Source organism: Lontra canadensis, unplaced genomic scaffold (assembly GCF_010015895.1).
Source record: "Lontra canadensis isolate GAN:19392208 unplaced genomic scaffold, GSC_riverotter_1.0 scaffold16, whole genome shotgun sequence".
Lineage (NCBI taxonomy): Eukaryota > Metazoa > Chordata > Mammalia > Carnivora > Mustelidae > Lontra > Lontra canadensis.
Genome location: NW_022631010.1, coordinates 662906 through 672269, shown reverse-complemented (window position 1 = coordinate 672269; position 9364 = coordinate 662906). Strand labels below are relative to the sequence as shown.

Genomic DNA, 9364 nt, shown 5'->3' with positions numbered 1-9364 from the left:
GCGGCGGCGGCGGCGCGGGCGGCCGAGGCGGAGGCGCCCTTCGCCGGGCAGGTGGGGCTGGCGCGCCGGGCCGGGGCGCGGGCTCGGGGCCTCAGGGCAGGGCGGGGGGCGGCGCCGGGGCCGGGCCTGGGCCGGGGTGGGCCGCGTCTGCCGCTGGGGTCGCGGAGGTGGCGCGCGGGGGTCTGCGCCTGGGGGCCCGGCCGGGGGTTGCCCAGGGCAGGGGCCGGGAAGGGCCGCGGGGCTGGGAGCTGCTTCAGCACCGCGGACAGGGGCAGCGGGCGGGGGCGGAGCAGGAGGGTCGGGATTGTTGTGGTGGCGGTGGGGTGTGTGGCCTGCATGACTATGTGTGAGGGAAACCGTACAACGCCTCGGAGTAAATAGTAAGCGCAGCCAGTATGTTGTGGGCTGCGAGAAGAAACCAAGGATGTTCAAGCTGGAGAAGAGAGGATGGGGGGGTGGGGGACGGGAGGGCGGGGGAAGGACTCGATCACTGTCTTCGTATCTGAAGAGCTGTCACGTGGAGGAAGGATAGACTTGCTCTGAGTCGCCCCACAGGGCAGAATTAGGGTCAACAGGGATGGGGGTAGGGGTTGCAAGAAGACAAATTTCGGCTCAATATTAGAAGAAGTTTGTAACAATCAGAGCTGCTCAACCAGCTTAGGAGGCGGTGAGCTGCTCATCGCTGACATGTGCAGGCAAAAGCTCGTGGGGGGGGGGAGCTTGGATGGATACATGCATAATAATAACAATAATGCCAACTAGTATTTACTGGTGAGCCAGGCCTGGTGCTGTGATTTATATTAATAATCTAATTTCATCCTCATGACTACTTTATCAGATAGTTGTCATTATTATCCCCCTTTGGAGATGAGGATACAAACTTCGAGAGCTTCAGTAACTTGCCCAAGGTCACACAGCTATGGAGCAATGATGTTGGAATTCTACCCTAAGCAGGCTGACTCTAGTCACCATGTATTTAACCATGACACTATTCTGTATCACAGAGAAGGGGTTGTTGGGGGGGCAGTTGGACTAGGTAATTTTTCTGGTCTCTTCCAACCTGCAGGTCTGCAGTTCTAATATGTGATAAGTAATAAGTTAGGACAGTAGATCTTTGTCAAGGAAAATTAGAGCGATTGCCTCAGTTATCCTGTGAGATTGAGCCCATTTGTTGAAGCAGGCAGTTTGTTCAGAAGAATGTGCCAGAACAGGGATTCTTAACTGGGCATGGGACTCAGGGGGACTGAAATTTTGTGCTGGATTGTGTTTGTGCATGCAAATGTATTTTTCTAGAAGAGAATCCATAGGTTTCTTCAGATTGTCAAAGGGATACACAATCCCCAAAAATTAGGATGTGTAAAAAGTTTCTTTTGTCCCGGTTGGTATTTGTCTTTCAAAGATCTATCATTGCTCATTGACTTTTAGTGGAAACTTTCCCTCGCCTGTTTGTGTTTTCAGCTTTATTACATCTCAAAGTAATGTGTTTCATAGGTTTATACCCTATAAAAAGTCGGATTCCCTTAGTCTTCCTGAGTGCGAAGGGTGAGGTAGAAGACCTGGCCTGGGATTTAGGCGGCCTGGGCTCTAATCTGACCTTGGCCCCTGGTGGCTTCTTGACCTTGGACCATTTCCTTGCCCTCTCTAGGCTTGAATTCTACCATCTCAAATATAAAGAGATAGGACTAGATGACCTCAACTCTGAAACCCTTTTATTCCTGTGATATTTCAAGCATCAAGAGGAGACTATTTGCTTAAATATGTCAGGATGTGGAGGAAAGGTTATGCATACCTACGCCTTATCCTTATCAGCTTTATAGGCGTTGATTATTCCTCCTCTCTTAGCCTTTGTCTTTTCATGCGTGAGCTTCCCCCTTATGAACAGCCACCCATAGAAGAGCCACATTCATCCTCTGGGTCATTGTAGTTGCCTTTTTTTAGATATCCTTGGGCCCTAGTTTTCAATAGATATAAACCTGACCACTGTCCCAGATGTTGGACTCTGTAGTCTGGCACAAAGGAAGGATGATTCCTTCTTTGGTTTTCAGCTCCATTCCCGCTTCTGCCTATCCCTTTGTCAGCCTTCCTGACCCCCACGTTAGGACACTGTCTTTAGGAAACAATCTGCAGTAGTTCTCTGATCCCTTTCCTGTGTCAAAACTGATAGCCTGGAACCCAACACCCCGTACGTGGATTATTTTTATCAGAGTGCATTACCTTACATTTCCTCACGTTGACGTTTACCTGCCATTTTGCATCCCACTCAGTACCCTCCTTCAGCTCTGTCTCCTTTGGCAGAGCATTTCCCTTCCTGAAAAGGTTTGAGAGAATCTGCAGTTCTTGAAATTTTCATTTTGCTCTACTTCTGGATCACTTATAAAAAATTTACATGAGACAAGTCCCAGCATGGTCTCCTGGGGCCCCCTGAACTCTTCATTTCCTTTCATTGTGAGAACTGACCCTATATTTCTATTGTTTCCTATTTCCAAGTGACCCGATAAAAAAAAAACCACCCTTAATTCCATGATGACTCCATTTTCAATGTCTAATATATTGCCCAAAAGTTTCTAAAAGATAGAAGAATTATTTCCTCTGCTTCTCTCAACAATTTGCTCCTAATTATCCCTTCGTTGAACACTAGCAGCTCACGTGATTGAAACCTTACAGAAATATGGTTGCTTTTCAGCCAGCAGATAATGTTTAACTCCTCTTTCTGTTTTTTAAATCCTCTGGAGTCTGAACCCACACAACCTCCTCTCTAGAAGGCTGTGTTTCCCACTGCTCATCGGTATACAGTCTTATTGCAAACAAGCTTGTCTCTCCTTTATCCTAAGACAAACTAACTATCCACGTTTCTCTGCACATCACATGCCCTTTGTGTCTGTACCTCCACTCATCCATCTGTGACCTTTCCTTACAGTTTCAGCCCAAGCCCCACTTCTTCAGGAAACTCCCTGACTTCTCTAGTTATTTATTCCTCTCTTTTCAGGTTAACACTCTGAAGCAGTCCCAGCCAGTTTGCCATTTAATTTTTTTTTTTTAATATGTAAACATCATTTGGGCAGTTCTTAGGCAGGGCCTAAACACATCTTCTGTTTTTAGATCTAACATAATCCCCAATGCTCATCATTAATTACACAATAAGCATTTGGTGACTCTACTCTTTGTCCCTTGTGCCAAAAAGTTACATGGATCTGAAATAGATGCTTATGGACAGGTGGGTCCTTCTAAAATGCTTCTTAGGGATGGGATTCATTGCCCATCTGTCCTTCTTTCATTGGAAACAGAGGTTATTCTTTTTGGCAGTGGTCCCACAATCTCACCCTTGAAAACCTGCTCAGTAGGTCATCATCTGGTGGTAGTGACATACCACAGGGAGGCACTGAGAGGTGGCCGTGATCCTAGAGATCACCAAATAAGCACATGGTAGTACCTAATAGACACTTCTTGAATTGCTAGGAGTTGCCCAAGGATTCTCAATCTGATAGTAGGTGATTCAGAAACTTTTCCCTGGTCTCCTGACTTCTCAGTTGAAAGCATTTTCATTATCTTTGGCTTTTAATTTTATATCTCTGATCTATCATTACCAAAAGACAAAATGAAAAGAAAAAGAAAAACAACCCAGCTCATTCAATCTGTTTTCTCCTTTGCATTCTTGAGTCTTTCTTTTGTATTTTGCACATCAGGGGGTCCCACTGATTCCCTAATTGGCTTCCTGTGTTGGTTTATTTAAAGCATCCCTTTCTTTTATTATTAGCTGAGTAGAATGTCCCACAGATAGTGTTTTGGCCCTGCTACTTTCCAGTTTGATTCTGAGGAAGGTCAGTACAGACAGAGACAAGCTGATCAACATGGGTCACACAAATAATGGAGTGTGACAGGGGGACCCAAGGCATAATGGGACTCTTGCCCTCTAGACCAGTTTGGAGGGATCTGCCCTGAGTGGATAGAGAGCATTCTTTGGTTTGCATCTATAGTCAAGAAAAGTTAGAGCCCCAATGAGTCTAGCAAGTGAGGCAGGCCTATTAAGAAGCACAAACAGATTCCCAAACCATAAATTTCTTTCAATATGATCATGGCCTCCCATTATAGCTTCATTCTTGTTTGGGGGGGAAAAAAAAAGTTCTCACTGTTAGGAAGTTCTCCCTTTTACCTAATCTGAACCTAGTCTGCTGCATTTTAATTCATTTAATTCATTTAATTCATTTCTCTTATTATTACTGTGTTTTTTCTCTATGACTTTTCTCTATGACTTTCACCTCATATCTGAAAGGTGCTTTGCACTTTCCAGATGCCGTCATGTGTGTGGCCCCCCTTGATCCTGGCGACAACACCATGAGTGAGACAGGGAAAATACTGTCATCATTTTATAGATGTGCAAACAGAGATTCTGAGAAAGGATGTGACCTGTCCACCGCTTGTCCAGGGACCCACATGTAGCTAATAAAGAGTAAGGCTAGGACTAGAAGCTATATTTTTTGTCCTTGGTATGCGTGCTTGTTCTGGAGTACTGCAATAGCCTTTCAGCCAATCTTTTCCACTTTCAGGGTTGTCCTTTCCAGTCCTTGAGACAAGGTAGCTTCAGAGCAAAGAAAAGTTAATTATAATTGTACTAAAGAGACTGATCTTGGGACATGTCTATCCTTATGATACAGTATAGTTTGAACTCAAAATGAGAGGAAACAGTTCTTCATAGATGGCAGCCAATGTCTCCTGAGTATCAAGAACAGTGCTTGGCACATTCTAAATATTTTTTAATTGATTCTATTGTCCGGGCACCCACCAACTTCTCTCAATCACGCTTCATACATGCTTCATACACGCTTCATACACATACACACATTCAGCACCTTTTTTTTGAAGAACAGATGAATGCATGCTAGAGGTATAAGTGAGGGCTGGGGAACATAGCATGGGGAGGAGATGAGGCTCTCAGAGAATGTTTTAGGAAGAAGGTTGGTATTAAAGATGAACCATTGAGGGAAGAGAAGGGCAGTCAGCAGCGAGGGGACAGTCCAGACAGAAGGAAAACCAGGAACCAAGGCTCTACAAAAGCGCATGGCATGTTTAGGAAACGGCAGCTAACTTGATGAGCCAGAGGCATCACGTTACTGGCTGTTTCCAGTAAGAGAGCAGGAGAAGAGGCTGGACAGGGAGGCTGAGAGCAGATTGTGAAGCTGGCTTTCGTCCAAAGGCTGAGGGGAGTCATTAAAGGTTTCTGAGCAGAGAAGTGACCTGCTCAGAGCTGGGTTGAGAGATGGAGGGACAGGGGCCTGTTCCTGAGCCAGCTGGGTGCTGGCTCCTGGCCAGATGCTTGAGTTTTTCCTACCATAGCTTAGATCTGCATACCGGTTTGAGGGAATAGTGTGTGGATAGAAATTGGGAATGCCCAGCTCCAGCCCTCCCTAGCTAAGAGATTTTGGAAAAAAGCTTTTGGTTTCTCTGGACCTCAGGATTGATTGCATTCACATCCTTTGCTAGTTTTCCTTCATCATTATTCCATCATTTGTTTTTGTTTTTTTTTAAGATATTTATTTATTTATTTGTCACAGAGAGAGAGAGAGAGAGCACAAGCAGGCAGAGAGGCAGGCAGAGACAGAGGGAGAAGCAGACTCCCCACTGAGCAAGAAGCCCGATGTGAGACTCTACCCCAGGACCCTGGGATCATGACCTGAGCCGAAGGCAGTGACTTAACCAACTGAGACACCCAGGTGTCCCCTTCTATACCTTTGTTTTAAAAGGCAACTTTGAACTGGGCTTTAATGACATATAGGAAAATGGCAAAGCCTATATATAAAAGGCAACATTTTCTCAAAGATCGGACAGGCTGTTGTAACAAAGCAGGTAGAGAAAAACAGGCATTGTTATAACAACTTTTGTTGGCCATAATAATTTTAGAACTCGATTCTACAGCACACATACGCTCCTGGGCACACCGTTATCTGTGCCCCAAAAGCTCTGGGCCAGAGAGATGGGGCTCGCCCCCCACCTTTTCCTCACATCACCTTGCAATCAATGACCAGGCCCCAGAAGTTCTTCCTCCTGACTGGATCTCCCGTGCATCTACTTCTCTCCACCTCCACTGCTTCCTTCATAGTCTGAACATCTACTCTCTCTCATCTGGACTTCAGAAATTTCCCACCTGCTCTGCCTCTCTCGCCTGCCTCTAATCCTTCCTCAAATGGCAGCCAGAGTGACCTTTTATTTTTTTTTTTTTTAAGATTTTATTTATTTATTTGACAGACAGAGATCACAAGTAGGCAGAGAGGCAGGCAGAGAGAGAGGAAGAAGCAGGCTCCCTGCTGAGCAGAGAGCCCGATGCGGGGCTCGATCCCAGGACTCTGAGATCATGACCTGAGCTGAAGGTAGAGGCTTTAACCAACTGAGCCACCCAGGTGCCCCCAGAGTGACCTTTTAAAAATAAATCCACACAGGGGTCAGTTATATCTGAAGCAAATATGGCCAAAGCTAAGATTTAACAAAACTGGTTGGCAATTATCCAAGGCCTGTTTGATTATTTTTATGCCTTACTGAGTGCTAGAAATATTTAATAATTAAAAAAAAAACTTTTTAAACAAAAAAATCTGATCATGCTACTCCCACACTCACCTTGGCTAAAAGTGGCTTTGAGGAGGGAGACTAACTAGTATTACTACTCTACCACCACTTCTTCCTTTTGATTCTTGTTATGGGAACATCTCAAACACAGATGGAAGTTCATAGTATTACGAACCCCCTCGTATCCGGCACCCACCGGGCTGCCACATAAGGTCGACAATGGCCTGCGTGACTGAGTCCTTCCTGGCTCTCCCGCTTTCTTCTCCATAGGCCACCTTCTTACTCAAGTCTGGCCACCCTGGCCTTCTTTCTCTTTTGCTAATGTGTAGGCTCCTTCCCATCTCAGGAATTCAGGAAGATATGCTTCCTTCCAGGCTGCTCATTCTTCTGCCTTCATCTGGGCCCCTTCTGCTCAGACACACGTTGCCACTGAGGTGCTACGCATCCTCAGGGAGGCCATCCCTGACATCACAGCCCGGGTCTCCTGTCAAATACGTTCACGACACCTTCTCCTTCTCCTTCATCCCACTCAATGAAACATTGAGTCTTTCTGTGTCTGTCCCCCTCACCAGGCCGTGAGCTGCAGCATTCAGTGGGGGCCACAGGTATGTGAAACATGATGTGTAATATCATGTGAGTGAGGGGGGCATGGAATGCCACTGGGAGCCCAGAGAAAGCCCACCCACCCCTGGATAGCCTTCCCAGATGAAGTGGCCTTTGGAAGGATATTTAATAGTTCGTCATGGAGAAGCCATGAGGGAAAAGCATTCTGTAGAGAGGGAAGGAAAGAGGCACAGAGGAAGGAAACGGTGGGATGAGTGTTGTCAACACAAAGAGGTTGTTAGTAGGTTCTCCAGAGGGAACCCTGGGGTGGGCAGTCAAACAGTAAAACTCTCTTGACAGAAGATAAGGCTAGAAAGGTGCATTGGGTCGGACTGGGAAGCTTGGGTGCCACATGAAGGAGCCTGGATTTTAAACTGGCAGCGAGGAAACAGAAGACGGGTTCCACACCCAAACCCATCAAACTAAAATTATTATACATTTTATACTTTGTGTGATTATTTACGGGTTATCTACTTCAGCCACCTGCCTGTTACAGTTGAAAAACTGAGGCCTGAACATGGTCTTGTGTTCCCTCTTCCCTTTTCTTGACTCATCAGTACGTCAAACCCCAGGGGACAGAAAACTGTGGCAGATTGGCAGGAAGGCCCTGCAAAGAGTGAGGACGATGAAGCTCCTCCCTCCTCGGAGAGTGAATAAGAGCATGGCCCCTCTCCTGGCCCCGGGGAGGAGGCCTCCCCGGAATTGGGAAACTTGGACATCCCCGTGCTGGCCCCAAACCCCAAATGTGCCATCTCCTTGGGGATGGTGATTGTCTGGCTTGTGGTGGCCTCCTGGGAATGGGCCAAGGACACGGAGCAGAGCGCCAGGGAGTTCCCGCCAGTGCACTCACCACCCACTCAGGAGCTGGTGGCAGCCAAGAGGCAACGCTGTGCCATTAAGGTGTTTGTCAAGAAGCTAAGCTGGGCATTGTGGGCGATTCTGAGGGCCCTTTTTAGACTGGCTGTAAGTGAGAAAGAAAAAAAAGAAAAAGAAAAAAAAAAAAAAAGCTAGCGCTTGGAGGCAAACCAGAGCTAGAGCGGAGGGTGTAGCATGACAGAGAGAAGGCTCCCTAGCAGGCAGGGACCCAGCTCCATTTCCTCTCTCAACTTGCTCAGTGATTTTGGATAAGTCATTTCTCCCTTCATTGTTTTATCTTGCTCTTCTGCAAAACAAGTGTATTAAAGCAGATGGTTCCAAAGCATGTTGATCAGTGCCTTTTCTAGATACCTGAATGGTTAAGCCTACAAGTTTGCAATTTTTAAAAACTTAGCTATAACGGAGGTGGGCTCCATGGCAAGACTGGGATCCCAGAGGTATGGCTGGAGAAGGAAGCAGGGCTCTGGTGGGACAGGAGCTGGGGGACTGACACGATGGTAGGGCTGATCTCTGAGACGTCGCCACACCGTAATTTGGGTCACCAAAGATGGTGGCCCATCTCCTGCCAGAGAGTGCAGGAGCGAGAACACAGACAACAGCATTGTGAGAATGCTTACTACCGGCCAGAATCTGCTCAATGCTTTGCCTGCATTCGTTTCCTATTGCTGCTGAAACAAATGATCACACACTTAGTGGCTTAAAACACGGATTTTTCATCTTCTGGAGCTCAGAAGTCTGAAAAAGGACTTACCAGGACTAAAAGGAAGGTCTCTGAAGGGCTGGCTTCCTTCTGGAGGCTCACGGGAGGATGCGTACCTGGCCTTTCCCAGCTTCTAGAGGCCTCCCACAGTGTGGCCATGCGTGTGGCCCCTTCCAGCATGGCACACTCTGACTCTTGCTTCTGTCGTCACCTCTCCTTCTCTGACTCTGACTCTCTTGCCTCCCTCTCACAAGGAACCCGTGATTAACATTGAGCCCACTTGGATATTCTAGGATAATCTCCCCACCTGAAGATCCTTCCCCTCATATCTATAAAGGCTCCTTTGCCACGTGAGTTCACACAGTCATGGGGTCCAGGGACTAGGCTGCAGCCATCTTTGGAGGGCCATTTTTTTCACCTACCACAGTGATCATCTCACTGGATCCTCCTCACAACCTTTTTTTTATCATCCTCTGCTTAATAAATGAAGAAAATGAACCTTAAGGAAGTAAGGTCATTTGCCCAAGGACACTCAGCCGGAAAGAGCAAAGCTAGGTGATATTTGGTATGTGGTGATATCTTGGTCCCAAGTGACCTGTCTTTTCAGATAGGACCCTACCCAGCTCCCAG

At 46.8% G+C, this 9364-nt stretch overlaps 1 protein-coding gene across 1 annotated transcript in view; it reads left to right on the top strand.

Moving 5' to 3' along the window:
- Window positions 1–7: 7 nt before the first annotated feature.
- MMP24 (matrix metallopeptidase 24) overlaps window positions 8–9364 on the top strand; it is a 42880-nt gene continuing 33523 nt past the window's right edge. The window contains exon 1 of the mRNA XM_032858808.1: window positions 8–51. The gene's annotated coding sequence lies outside the window, so the exon portion shown is untranslated. The remainder of the gene's footprint in view (window positions 52–9364) is intronic.